Here is a 14,834-nt window from a genome sequence, read left to right as displayed (position 1 = left end):
GGTAATAAAAAAAATGATAAATGTTAAATATTAACAACCCTCAGTCAGTTACGGGAGAGATAAGCTGCGTCTACGCGAGGTGTGGCAGGGACCAGTGCCATACAAAGTGACCCTTTTATTATCTCAGTGGTGACGCGGACTAGAAAGGAGAGAGATTATATCGGCTTTACAATGGAGTAGAGCTGCAAAATTCTGGATAAAATGAGAATCACGATTTTTTTGCTTAGAATAAAGTTTGCGATTCTCTCAAGATTCTGAAGAACTCTTTTATGTGAAAGATTTACAACCCCTGAACATTAGGTTATCAAACAAGATTGCAAAAAAAATAAGACATAACACTCTTTGTTTAAAGCAAACTTAAAGAAATGTAATAAAAAATAATGTAATGTGTAAAGAAACTTAAAAAACTACCATTAAGTTATATTAGGGTCTTTTTTTTTTTTATTTAGTACTCACCAATATCAATTACCGATACCATCCGCAACAGTTTTGTTTATACTTCAGCTGTCAGCAATGGAACAAAGCATTGATTGCTGGTTCACATATGTGCGGCTGCGGAGATTGCATGTAATATCGGAGCGCACTGCTCCTTCATTACATGCGATCTCCTGTGCGGATGCGAATTCAGCCATACACTTGTATGACTGAAATTCGCACTGCACCCGCACCAAAGACGCACAGGAGGCATTTTTTCAGCCGCATCAGGATCGGATCGCACAGTGGTTCACACTTGTGCGATTCGATCCTGTGCGAACTGCCAGATCGCACTTCGATATGCGATCAAACTGGGGGTGTCGTTAACATTTAATTGACACCCCCTGCGTATCGCATATGGCAGTGTGAACTGCCTCTTGTGCAGATGCGATGCGGGAACAGGTTCGAATTTGCAGCTTTCCCGCATCGCACAAGTGTGAACTGGCCCTTAAAAGTTATTTTACAAATTTATAAACATTTTTTTTTCATTTTGCACTTTTGAAACGTGTAAATATTTGTTAAAGGTTTCAAAATATTAATGAACGAAGCAAACAAAACATAGTTTTAATTATCAATAGTTTATAAAATAGAAGTAAATAAAAAAAAATCATCAGGAAAATATTAATTAAATGAAGAAGGAGAATAAGGAGTTAATAAGGCTGATTAGAATAAATTAGTTAAACAGAGAAACAATTTAATAAAAAACAAAAAAAAACATATATTTTTTTTTAACTTGGCAAGGTTGTTTTAAACTGACTTAAATTGCAGACCAAAGTTCATCCATTTGATCTCTAAATTAATAAACAGAAGGACAGATAATAAGATACAATGTTTCTTTTTATCTGTCTCTTTCAGAAATGTTTTGAGCAATATTGTTGATAAACATTTCTGGCTGCTATTTTTGTTTGACAATTGTAAGCAGGGGAACTGCTTTGCACTTTTTACATGAATTGTGGAAATGTTGGATTAAGGTCGTGCGGAGGGTCGAATCGAGATCTCGATCTTTTAACAATTCTATGCTCTACAATGGACTCTGATTTATTTGATCTTTTCATTATTGTTTGGAATCAGTACCATTGTAGATGTCACCTGTAATGTCCCATCGATGTAAAAATGATACAAGTAATAAAGTGAACCCCACCTGCCCTACACTGTTTCTAAGTTGCTAACAGTGCTGTAGTGTATCAAATCAAGTGTTATATATAATAGTATATACGTATAATAGTAATCAAAGTGTTATAATAGTATTTAAATGACATAAATTAATAAACCGGTGTCCAGAAATGTCCAAAGGTAAGTAAATAGATCCAAAACAAATGGGCAGAAAAAAGAGTCCCTCAAATAATACAAATAAATAAATACATAAATAAATAAATAAAGTCCTGTGCCGGTCCAAGGAAAAAAAGTCCAACTGAAATATAAAATCTTCCTAATAATTCTACAAAGGTACAGAACCCAGTGTGTGAATTTACTCCAATCCACCCGTGGGAGAACCAAAGAGATCAGCCGCTTACCGGAAGAGACATGACCATTACCTATACAGCAAATGGTCAGTCAGTACTTGTGGGGTTAATTATAGCCATCATCCAGACGATGGATCGCTTCAGCTCCAAGTGTTTGGGCTCTTTAATAAATTGATTTGTCTAGGAGGGTTGAATGAGGATTGTTCATCCAGTAAATGTTCTTCATGAGATGACACATGATTATAAGAGAGTTATTATTTTTCCACTTCCTGGTTGAGTGAGGCACTATTGATGTAATCCTGGCCTCACAGAGGCATCCTGTGAAGTTTCTGTCACATGTTCCAGGAGGCAGACCCAGAGTTCTAGGCAGAGTTTCAGGAAGTAAAAAGAAATTAATGAATCTGCCCTCAGTGAAGATGGCCACTTGTGCCGATGGCCACTTGGGCGTAACTACAGGGGTTGCAGAGATTGCAATTGCAACCGGGCCCCATGCTCCAGGGGGCCTGTGTGGCTCCCCTGTACACCTGGATAGGAGGGGCGGCTGGGGCGGCATGTAGAGAAATCACTGTCCTCCTTTTTCCTCCTGTAGCTGCAGGAGGAAAATGGAGGAGATTGGTTCCTCTCTATGCTGCCCCCGCCACTCCTCCTATCCAGTTCACTTGAGTTTTGCTGTCTCTGGGCCCCGTGTGCTCCCCTGGTTCCCCCCCCCCTCCCACTGTGCTCCCTCCCCTCTCCTGCCGGCTGCTTAAGGGGATGTGTCACAATAGAGAACCAGGAAGGGGGGCGGTAAATATGTAATTTACCAGCTCCTCCCTTTTCTGAATGGACAGAGTAATAGTCAGTGACATTGTAAAAAAATAAAATGATAAAAAATAATACAATTAAAATACCAAAAAATAAAAACTACTGACACCAGTGGGTGCACTTCCAGGATCGCAACGGTCACACATACAACAGGGCCCTGGCATTCCACCACCATGAGGGGGCCCCAAGATGGCAGGAAGAGGGCCCACTGCAGAACTTGTGAAAGGGTCCTGCTGTGGGACCGTAATAAACGGCCCTGCAACAAGAGTAAAAGGCCCCAGGATCAGTGGGAAGAGCCCCAAGCTTGAAGGGAAAGGCCCCAGCCAGGGGTCCGGGGGGGCCCTTCATGGTTTATTGCACCAGGGCCCTGAAGGTTCTAGTTACGCCTCTGCCTGTGACCCAGAGTCTGCTCTGTGATGTTTGTGTCCTCCAGCCTGTATCTTGCTGCAGGGACTCCATGCAATCCTGCTAGCATACAGTCTTCCTTCACTACTGTGTCTTTAACTCAATCTCTTTGGCATCGTGGACCTCCATGGATCCTTGGCCAAAGCTGTGGAATGTAACAAAAATTTTAATTGAAGCACCACACCACTAAGGAGCCCATGATTGCAATCAAACTGGAAAATAGAATAATAAAGGTCCAGTTCACTTCAAGTCTATACACATTGGTGTCAAACAAGCACTGATAAAGGGGGTGGGGGTGGGGGGGGGGGCTCTTGGACCCCTAAGACACGTTAAAACATTTTTGGATTGTCCGCCTGATTTTTTTTAGAATAAAGTTGTATCTTATCTTCAGAGATGTATAGTAACTAAGTAGAACTACTTCACTACTGTACTTAAGTACCGAAAGGCGGTATCTGTACTTTCCTAGAGTAGAATTTTCTCCTTCTTCCACTTTTACTTCACTACATTTTTTCCATGATTTCAATACTTCTACTCCGATATTTTTTTTTTTTTTGTGCGGCATAGTTACTCATTACTATTATAAAAATTACCACTGCCAGAACAGTAGATGGCAGGTTTCATGAAGGTCAAAACATGTGTATTATCAGCGCATACGAAAATAAATGCTACTGTATGTATAAATAAAAGCTGCATTTGAAATAATAAAAAACAATATGATGCTCAAACTTTTGACTTCTTTCTTTAATAACTACCTAACACAGTACTTGTACTTTTACTTTCAGTACTTGAGTAGCAATTTTTTTTTTCAAAACTACTGGTACTTTTACTTTCAGTACTTGAGTAGCAAATTTTTAAAAAAAACTACTTGCAATACTTAAGTACAATAAATGTTGAATACTTTAGTACTTCTACTCAAGTCACTTTTTGATCGAGCACTTGTACTTTTACTCAAGTATGGGTTTCGAGTACTTTATACAACTCTGCTTATCTTCAATTTCAATCCAATCTTCAATTTAAATTTTTGTTAAATTACACTACAAGCCAGGGAGATGGTAGAGGTTCTCTGGGGTGTATAAGCTGCCCGTCTGCTAACCAGATCATTTACATCAACATCAATACTTTAGGATAGCAATACCAGTGAGACAACTCTATGGGTTCAGTGCTCATTTTCCACTTTCCTCAAGTTGTAGATGGAGCCTTGACTCCTGCTTAAGTCAAGTTTAGCTCTGCCCCTGCTAACACTAATCCCCATCCCCATCATCCCCACCAGCAAAATATGAATGGTCAAGTCAAAGAGAATTTTTTAGAGCCCCTACCATCAATGCAATCAAGGCGGTTTTAAATCCTTTGGAAACATCTGCCTGTTTACAGTCAACTTAAAGAGGATGTGAAAATCAAACAATTTAAGATATGGAAGTGTGAAGCGTTTCATCTCTATCTTCAATTAACACATAATTAAGATCCCTTTAGCACATCCGTTACGACCAGATCCACCTGTCAGTTTTTCAAGGTAATCTGAACAGAAACAGAAATGCCAGTCTATAGGCAGGCAGATGTTTATGGACACGGGTCAGTTGAGTCTGTCTAGGTCCGAAAAAAAAAAAAAATGGGAATTATATATGTCCCTTCGTGCACTGGTGCGCAATCATGTTGGAACATGAAGGGGCCATCCTCAAACTGTTCCCACAACGTTGGGAGCATAAAATTGTTCAAAAGGTCTTGGTCTGCTGACACCTTAGGAGTTCATTTCACTGGAACTATGGGGCCAAGCCAAACCCTGAAAAACACCACACCATAATCCCCCTCCACCAAATGATTTGGACCTGTGCACAAAGCAAGGTCCATAAAGACATGGATGAATGAGTTTGGGGTGGAGAAACTCCTAAACCTTGTGGACAGCCTTCCCAGAAGAGTTGTAGCAGTTATAGCTGCAGAGGGTTGACTCAATATTGAACCCTACAGACTAAGACTGGGACACCATTAAAGTTCATGTGAATGTAAAGGCAGTCGTCCCAATACTTTTGACAAATTAGAATACCTAATATTGGTCCTACCTGGTTTTTGTCACAAAACTGCACACTGGGGGAGATTTACCAAAACTGGTGCAGCCAGAATCTAAAGCATAGTAACCAATTAGCTTGTAGCTTTTATTGTCAAAGCCTAATTGAACAAGCTGAAGTTAGAAGCTGATTGGTTACTATGCATAGCTGCACTAGATTCTGGGTGCACCAGTTTTAGTAAATCTCCCCCCACTGTCATTTTACCTTTCTAAATTGCGCCAAGTCAATGACAACCATAGCAATGACAAAGTGTGCATTACATGTAATGTGGTTTCACCACTTGCTGACCGCCAGCAGTACATATACTGCTCCAGGTCGACTTTGCCCCATGAAATGATGTAACTGTACGTTGTTTCGCAGTACCGCTAGTGGTGGCACACACGCATGTGCCGATTGGCTACAGGGGGAGCCAATCAGCTGGTCCGGGGGCCGCGATTGCCGCCGGTCACCCTCAATCGGTCCCCGTGGAGACACAATGGCAGTCTGCTGTTGTAAACATGGCAGACTGCTGTTCTGTCAGTAATGAACACAGGGATCCTGTGTTCCTTTTATTTAGGAGCAGAGGTCTCTGTGTTCATGCAGCAAGCCAGGGGCGTAACTACAGGGGTTGCAGGGGTTGCAATCGCTACTGGGCCCCATGCTCCAGGGGGCCCGGTAGCAAACCAGTGGGTGAACTTCTAGGATCTCAAAGGTCACACTTGCGACCGGGCCCTGGCATTTCACCACTGTGGGGAGGCCCCAAGATTGCAGGAAGGGGGCCCACTGCAGAACTTGTGAAAGGATCCTGATGCGGGACCATAATAAAAGGCCATGCAATGAGAGTAAAGAGCCCCAGGATTAGTGGGAAGAGCCCCGGGCTTGAAGGGAAGGGCCCTGGCCAGGGGTCTGGGGGGCCCTTCATGGTTTCTTGCACCGGGGCCCTGAAGGTTCTAGTTACGCCTCTGCAGCAAGCCCACCCCCCCCCCACAGTTAGAAAGCACCCCTAGGGACACATTTAACCCTTTGATCACCCCTGGTGTTAACCCCTTCCTTGCCAGTGTCATTAGTACAGTAACAGTGCATATTTTTAGCACTGATTAATGTAGTAATGTCACTGGCTAACCCAAAAGTGTCAAAAATGTCACTAAGGTGTCTGATTTGTCCGCTGCAGCCCTGCTTAAAATCGCTGATTGCTGCCATTGCTAGTAAAAAAAAAAAAAAATTGACATAAATCTTTTCCCTAGTTTGTAGGCGTGATAACTTTTGTGCAAGCCAATCAATATATCCCCGCTTATTGGGATTTATTTTACCAAAAATATGTGTCGGAATACAAATTGGCCTAAAATTATGAAAAAATTAGATTTTTAATTTTTTTTTAATGTTTTAAAGTTAGATATAAAAATATTGTTTTTTTTTTTAGAATTGTTGCTCTTTTTTTGTTTATAGCGCAAAAAAAAATCGCACAGGTGATCAAATACCACCAAAAGAAATCTCTATTTGTGAAAAAAAAGGACATCAATTTTATTTGGGTACAGCATCGCACAACCTCGCAATTGTCAGTTAAAATAACGCAGTGCTGAATCGCTAAAAATGGCCTGGTCGTTAAGGGGGGAAAACCTTTTGGTGGTTAATGTGTGCAAAAAAATCAATCCAGTTATTCTTCAATTAACTAACTTTATTTGCACCCGCTGGAAGTTCCGCACTGTAGGTGATTTTGCAGACTGTGAAGCACTTGTTGAATGGTGTACTGACAGCTCCTACAATTAGTCATGCTAGTATTAAACCTGACAGCCTCTCATGTATAACGCTACAGGGGATTTAACGTGACTGTCAATTGCTGCTTCTTCAACCCCTGCTGTGAATAGATTGAAGCCACGTCATTGACTTCATGGCAATTACTCTTGTTAGTCATAGAGACAAGAACATGTGCTTGTGTCACTAATACAGTGTAAGTATGGAGCACCTTCTGGACAGTAATAGGTGTAAGTTACTCATTAATATTCTGTTATCTGTCAACTTGTGTCTGAGTGAGACACTGACTCCAATAAGATCAATATTTTACCATAGCAGGCAAAAAACTGCATTAAGCAGTATAGTACACTTTATGACGGTACTCACCGTCACTGGGAGTGAAAGTCAGGTACTTAACGGACACTAAGAATATGGTTTAGATTACTTTAAATGGGACAGTAATATTTATCTCAAGAAACCCATGAAAACTGCTTCACACAGTCAGACTTATAACAGATACTAATATCATCAGCTCAACCACCTGTCTTCCACGCATCGTTGAATATGCTGATATACTCACCTGTTATCTACTGGGGGTTCTGTGATTACACTTATGATAGTGTGTATTGTACTTCAATGTCAGAGGCAGACAGTCTGTCACTTGTGGTCTCCTCCTATTGTCTGTGTATTAAGGTGTGATGTGTATTCTGTTAAGCCTGTCTGTCCCATTGTTAATTGTTAATGAACTCACATATTGTTTCTGTCCAGATGGCTAGATAATTAGTTCAGGTTAATTCTATTTCTGTATACAATTTCATCTGCATATGATAATGTAATCAGGCAAGCCCTGACCTGATGGGGTAATCTGATCAGGAGGGATATGTCCATGCTGTATATAAACTGTGTGAGTTGTTCAATAAAGGAGAAGGTTCCAAAACTTGTACAAGCTAAGCTGTGGGCTAGCTTTGTATGGGGAGTGGCTGGAATATTTGAGATCTATGTTCAAGACTGGGAGAAAGTGGTATACTGACGGAAGTCCACAAGCACAGTGTGGGTCTTGGTTCCGTTACATTGGTGGCAGTGGTGGGATGCTTCCCGCAGTCTGGGACATCCAAACCTCCACCGGGACCCAAGGTCCAGATAGCAGAAGAGGAGAGGTACAGCTATCAGCCACAATGGAAGGCTCCAAATCTTTTACAAGCTAAGTTGTCGGCTAGCTTTGTATGGGGGCAGCTATGATGCTTGATATCTATGTTCAAGACTGAAGGAAGCCGTATACTGACGGAAGCCCACAAACACAGTGTGGGTCGCGGTTCCGTTACACACTTATCCAAAGTTGCCTTCTGATTGGTTGCTTATTACAAACTAATAGTCCTCACTCATTATTATTTGAGTTTTCCATTTTATAACTCAGCTTAGGCAAACAGCTAAATATACAGATGTAATACATACATGGGAGCTGTTTTACCTGCAAATAATTTGATTTTTCTGCCTATCTGGCCCTGGGTTGTACTACAACACAACCCAGACTGAAGTTTAGTCCTCCTATCAGCTTGCTTTTCAAAAATCAGCACTCCTGATTGGTTCCATGTGCTGCTTCTCCAACTCCCAGTCTGAGTCTCGCTGTACAGGGACTGAAAAAGGAGGATACCCCTGGGAAGCTTAGTGGTTAGTGTGGATTTCCTCCAGGTACTCTGATTTCCTCCCACACTCCAAAGACATTCTGGTAGGTTAATTGGCTCCTGTCTAAATTGGCCCTGGTATATGTATGTATGAATGTGAGTTAGGGACCTTAGATTGTAAGCTCCTTGAGGACAGGGACTATTGTAAATGTACAATATAAATGTAAAGCATTGTGTAACTTGACGGTGCTATATACAGAAGGTAGCTGTAATAAATAAAAAAAAATATCATGCCAGATGCAGGTACACTGCTTGAATTTGCAAAAATACCCCTGGTTATGCATTAATGAATAAAACGCTGTGCTGAAACGCTGTGTCTTTAATGTCTGCCTGGAGTTCAGCTTTAAGGCCTCATGCACACTATTCTCAAAAAAGGGATGCTTACACAAAGCTCTGTCAGCTGATAAATCATGGCGACAGAAACACCCAACGCGTTTCAAAATGTTAGTTTCTGTAATCTTCTTCAGGAGTAAGTGGCTATCAATTACATTTGTCTACAACAAACGATACCTTACATGTGTGGTCTGAACATTGTTTTCATTTGTGGGTGTAACTCACAAATGCGTTCGCTTTGGTGCGCGAGCACGGATGGACGGGGTGTTTTAAAAAAAATATTTTCTTATTTATTTATTTATTTAATTTCTTTTTTTTTACACTGTCCCTCTAAATTTTTAAAAAGTAAACATCCCTTGTGACAGTAAAAGGCAGTGATAGGTACTCTTTAGGGAGGGATCTGGGGGTCTAAAAAAAAAACTCAAATTCCACCTCTGCACTTGAAAGTACGGTATTCAAAATGAAAAAATCTAAGTTTTTTTAATACTTCGGATTTTTTAAAAATGGTGACGTTGGCTGCCAAGTAAACCAGAAGTAACGTCGCTTCCGGGTTACTACACCTGTGACCTAATCAAAGCCGATTCGGGCTATGTTTGGGTCTCCAGCCAGCCAGTGGACATGCCAGCTGGTGGCTTGGGTCTCCTGGTCAGACGGTAGAGCCTGGGAGAGCGGCAGAAGGCGGGGGAGGGGGACATCCCCTTCCGCTGCTTGGAATGACATTCGAGCTGCATCGGTTGTTATTACAAGAAAGCCGACCGCCGGCTCTAAAAAACAGTACCGGGGTGATGCCTGCAGCTGCCTTACAAACGCTCACATCAAGTGTGGAATCTCCGGTCAGTATGAGTCAGAGCTGTGCCAGAACAGAGAGCTGTATTCCTGAAAGATAATAAAAAATTAAAAAAAAGATATAAATTATAATATATTTGCTACGCTTGGCGAATATTATATTGTATACTAAAACTTATGATAAAAAAGCAGCTGACACAGTATTATAAATCAACAATAAAAAAACAATGATAGAAAGTGGTGCAGCGCTAAATTAATATAAAGTTCATATTAATAGAAAAAAAGAAACACAGTGGAAATAGGCGGGGAATCTTCTAATCCTGTAAAAAAAAAAGCCGTCACCAACACCCAATCACACAGATGCTTACCAGATGATATAGACCCCCACTACAAAGGTCTACATAAGCGGAGTGTTAGAACGTCAAGTATAGGCTTGTAGATGGATTCCTCCAAGATGCCACTATCGCTCCACAAAAGATATAAACCCTCACTGTATAGGTCCAAGCAGGCCATATATTCTGCCATCAGACATCAGCTGTATCGAGATTCCTCCAATACTCCATAAACAATCCACCCCACAGTGGTTTAGATCATATGGAAAAAGAATATACAACTTCTCATAGTGTAAACGTATATACGATTTATTGAAAAAAAAAAAATCCACTCACATGGACAATCAGATACTCCGGTGTATGTATGGCTGTCTGTGCTGTGTTTTCAATTCCAGAGGATAGCCTCCATGTCCCAGCGTGTATTGGCGTTGCACTTCTTATGCTCCTCCTCCATACGTGTTTCATCACCAAATGACGTCATCAGGGATGTGGCCTTAAGACGTTCACGGTGATCTTAAATAGTAAATACTGCTGGGAATGGATGGAATAGGTAATTGCGTTCCGGAACAACGTCAACAGGCGATGCGTTCCAGTATCTGGAAATACCAGTATCACTCACCAGGTGTCACTTCCAAAGCGGCCCACAAATTCGCCAGGAAAACAACTATCCAAAAACACATCACATTACAGCCTTATTAATAAAAAGTATACATGATTTTAAAATAATTTAAATTTCACATGGGTAATTAGCTCTGCCACTAATAACAGAACCCATACATAAATGCATGTAATAAAAAAAGTTAATGTCCATGTACAATTACATTAGGATATTTCAAAAACATATATTCCAACACAGCCATATCAATACAAAAAAAAAAATGGTAGTAATAGAATTTGTCTACAATAACAGAACCGATAACATAAAAAATGTAACAAAAATAATGTTCATGTACAATTAAATGAAAAACCAATGCACCTAGCAGAAAAAAAAAATTAAGCATTATTTATAAAAGCATTGATATCCCATTCTATATTCATCCCAAATGGGGTATAGGTCTTGGCCTTATAGATCCAATTGGTTTCAAGTCTTGAAACCCCTCTTGTGTTATTGCTACCCCTCCAGCTCCATGTATATTTGTCTATCCCTAAAAATAATGTGCCCGCCGGGTTTCTATGGTGACACGTCATGATGTTTGGATAGGCTGTGTTTAGGATAGCCTTTGAGTATGTTATTAACATGTTCTTGTAATCTGAGGTGAAGCATACGGATGGTACGACCTATATATTCCACACCACAGGGACACCGAATAAAATAAACCACATGTTTGGCTTAATCGCATATTGTTGGTGAGTAGAGTAAAGGCCCGTACACACGATAAGAAAATCTGTAGGGAAAATTCGTCCGACGACCGATCTGCCGATTTTCGGATTGTTAGTATGGTGCTTTCGACAGCCAATTCTGACTTTTCGGCTGACAAAGTCCTGATGTGCAGGCTATATAATTTTTGTCGTCCGTCAAAACAACGTCCGATTTTCGTCTCATTAGTACAGATTTAGACGGAAAAAAATCTTAAGAGCAAGACTAGGCATGCTCAGAGACTAAAGAACACATAGAAAGCAATCCAACACATGACATCACTTCTGAAGTAGAATTCTGTCGTACGGGAAAATTCGTATGAAAATAACCTCTTCACTTTCCACATCAGACTAGCATGCCACAAAAAATGGACGACAGATCGTTTGATAATCTGATCGTGTGTACGGGGCTTTAGATTCAAAAGAATCCACCCTCCTCCTCTTCTCTACATTGATTTTGCATATAGCACACTGCCTACACTGAAAAAGCCTCCCATACTGTGGAAAAAAGATATCGTTTTTGGGGGATCCACCACATTAGGGGCTACATGTAGTCTCAAATGGGGGTACACGCCTAAACACAACTGGAGGAGTTTCAGGCAAAAGTTGGCCTAACACTCCATCATTTCGCGAAACACCAGTGTTTACGTAAAATAAACAAAGATATACTCCGTTAATAGGCAACTTAAACTGGAAACAAAATATATTATTACTTATGATAGCGGGACCACCTTTATTTTATTATATATTTTATATATTTTTAAAAAAATGTATGAAAGGGTTAGCACTTAGAAACACTTTTAAAAGATAAAAAGTGCAGTTTATTTTCAACTATATATATCAGACCAAAATGAAGGACAAATGAGGAGGAAAGAGGGACAGAGGGACTTTGTTCTGAATGAAAGACAGTCCCTCTAAATCAGGGACAGTTGGGAGCAATGCATCTGTATTTTGCATATTATGGTGCTGTTAATAACATAATAGAAGGATGAGTATGGGCCTATAAAAGTCATCGAGCTTATATAAAATATAAATAGTCTGCTATTCAGACCTCCTCACAGCTGTGTCCAGATAATTCAAGTCCTCAGGCTGTGTGCAGAACAGAAGATGGACAGCCTGGGCTAGGGTCACGGGTATTTGAAGACTAAAACAGGTTCACGCTAAAGAAGAACTCCAGGTTCAAAGGGCTGTAGCTCCACCAATAATCAGTAGTAGAATGTAGAATAATTCAGGCTTTGACTTCCAGGATATGTGTTAGCTGGGTGTCAGTAACACCCCCATAGACTTGCATGGGGCCGACTACTCATTTTGGTCTCTTACAAAGTGATTTGCCTCCCAGGCTCTTGAAATGTACTCATATTATCAATACCCAGTCACCAGCAAAGCCAAATTCTCAGATTTGCCCCTTGCTTATAAAAAGGCTCCTTAGAGCACTGTTTTTATTAAAATGTTGCTTTTGCCTGGCAGAGCTGAGTGCTGAGGAATATGTTTATTTAATTCTCTGAAGAGTGTGTTTAAAATCAGCACTTAGACAAATCTTCATAAATGTCAGCCAGCAGGCGCCTTCCCCGCTACTCGCTCTGCCAGTGTCAATGATACAATTTTAAAGTGAACGTGCCTGTTCTCCATACTGTGCAAAATAACCATTGCACTTTATAGGGGCCCATTCACACTATTGTATTGGGGTAACATTACATGCGTTTGTGCTATGCAGTTCCATTTATTCTGAATGACATCCTTCCCACCTTGCCAATTGACGTATGTAGCACTATAATGCATGGACGTCCATTGCCAGAAATGGTACATGCACCTTGTTTTGATGGATTTTAGTTTCAAATTCAAATATATTGGCTGCCTTAAAGGAGAAATGTGGGATATAAAAAAAAAAACATGCATTCTCACTTATATGGCTGCAGAGCCAGTGTGATGCTGCAGCTGTCCCCCGCTGGCTTTGAGATTGAGAACTGACATGACTGCTGACAGCTCAAATCTCAGTCTTCATTGAGTAGAGAGCCGTGACTGTCACTCACCGCTCTCTGCTCTGCCCCTCCAGCACTAACTGGAGCCAGGCTGTGGAGAGGGGTGGCTCTGGCTCTCAGTGGTGCTGTTGTGGGGTGGGTAGTCCCAGCTCCCACTGGAGGGCTGCTTCTCCTATTTTGTATAGGATCAGACCTGGATAGAGGTTTCAGAGGGTTTTTTAGGGGAGGTTTTTGCATGTAGGGAGGAATGGTGTAGGGGATGGGTGTTGCTTATATTTTCTATTTTTGCATTATATATGGGCAATAAACTTAAAGAGGTAACTAATTTGGGTGTGTATATGTCTTTTCTTCTTTGTTTTTACTTAATATATATATATATATATATATATATATATATATATATATATATATATAAGCAAGCTGCTGCTCAGGCGTCTGGGTGGATCTTGACCTAAAAACGGGATCCCTCCAGACCCTGGACCACCTCAGTGACATCAACCGCCAGTGAGTTTTAGCCTGCTGGCCGCTGAATCTGGGTCACAGCCAGGAGTGCAGAAATAACTGCTGTCCTGTGACCCAAAAGAGAAGTATGGCCAAAAAGATTTGGCCATTCTTCTCTTTTAATGCAACACATGCCCTAATTCACTACATATTTGTACATGGGCTCTTAACCGCTTAAAGAGGAAGTAAAGCTTTCTCTGTAGCTTGTACCTATAGGTAAGCCTATGATAAGGCTTACCTATAGGTACTGTAAATATCTCCTAAACATGCACCGTTTAGGAGATATTTACTTTGCATGCAGCTAGTGACATCACTGGCGCATGCGCTCTGAAGGAACAGCCACCGTGCCGTTCCTTCTGAGCCCTGTGCCGTGAATGGCGGCTCCTGCCCGCATGCATAGGAGTAATGTCATTGTGGCTCCTGCCAATCAGATGGCCGGAGAACATGAACCCAGAAGTAAGATGGCTGAACATGTCGGCCATGTCACCAGTGAGTGGGCTGCGCTGCGGGGGTTTCGTTCTAAGGTAAGTATTTCATAATAAGCTAAATGACATACCCAAAAAAAATGTAAAAATCTAAATTTTTTAACATTTTAGGCCAATTTGTTTTCTGCTACATATTTTTGGTTAAAAAAGTTGCAATAAATGGATTTTGATTGGTTTGCACAAAAGTTATTTAGTCTACTAACTACGGGAAAGATTTATGTCATTTTTATTGTTTTTTTTTTTTTTTTACTATTAATGGCGGCGATCTGCGATTTTTTGCGGGGTTGCGACATTGCGGCAGACAGATTAGACCCCTGACTGACATTTTTGACACTTTTGGGGGGACCAGTGACATTACTACAGTAATCAGTGGTAAAAATATGCACTGTTACTGTAATAATGACACTGGCGGGTAAGGGGTTAAATGTGTGCCTAGGGGCGTGTTTCTAACTATGGGGGGGGCT

This window comes from Pelophylax lessonae (genome assembly GCF_965119305.1).
Source record: "Pelophylax lessonae genome assembly, chromosome: 13".
NCBI lineage: Eukaryota > Metazoa > Chordata > Amphibia > Anura > Ranidae > Pelophylax > Pelophylax lessonae.
Note: the sequence above shows the minus strand (reverse complement) of the source record.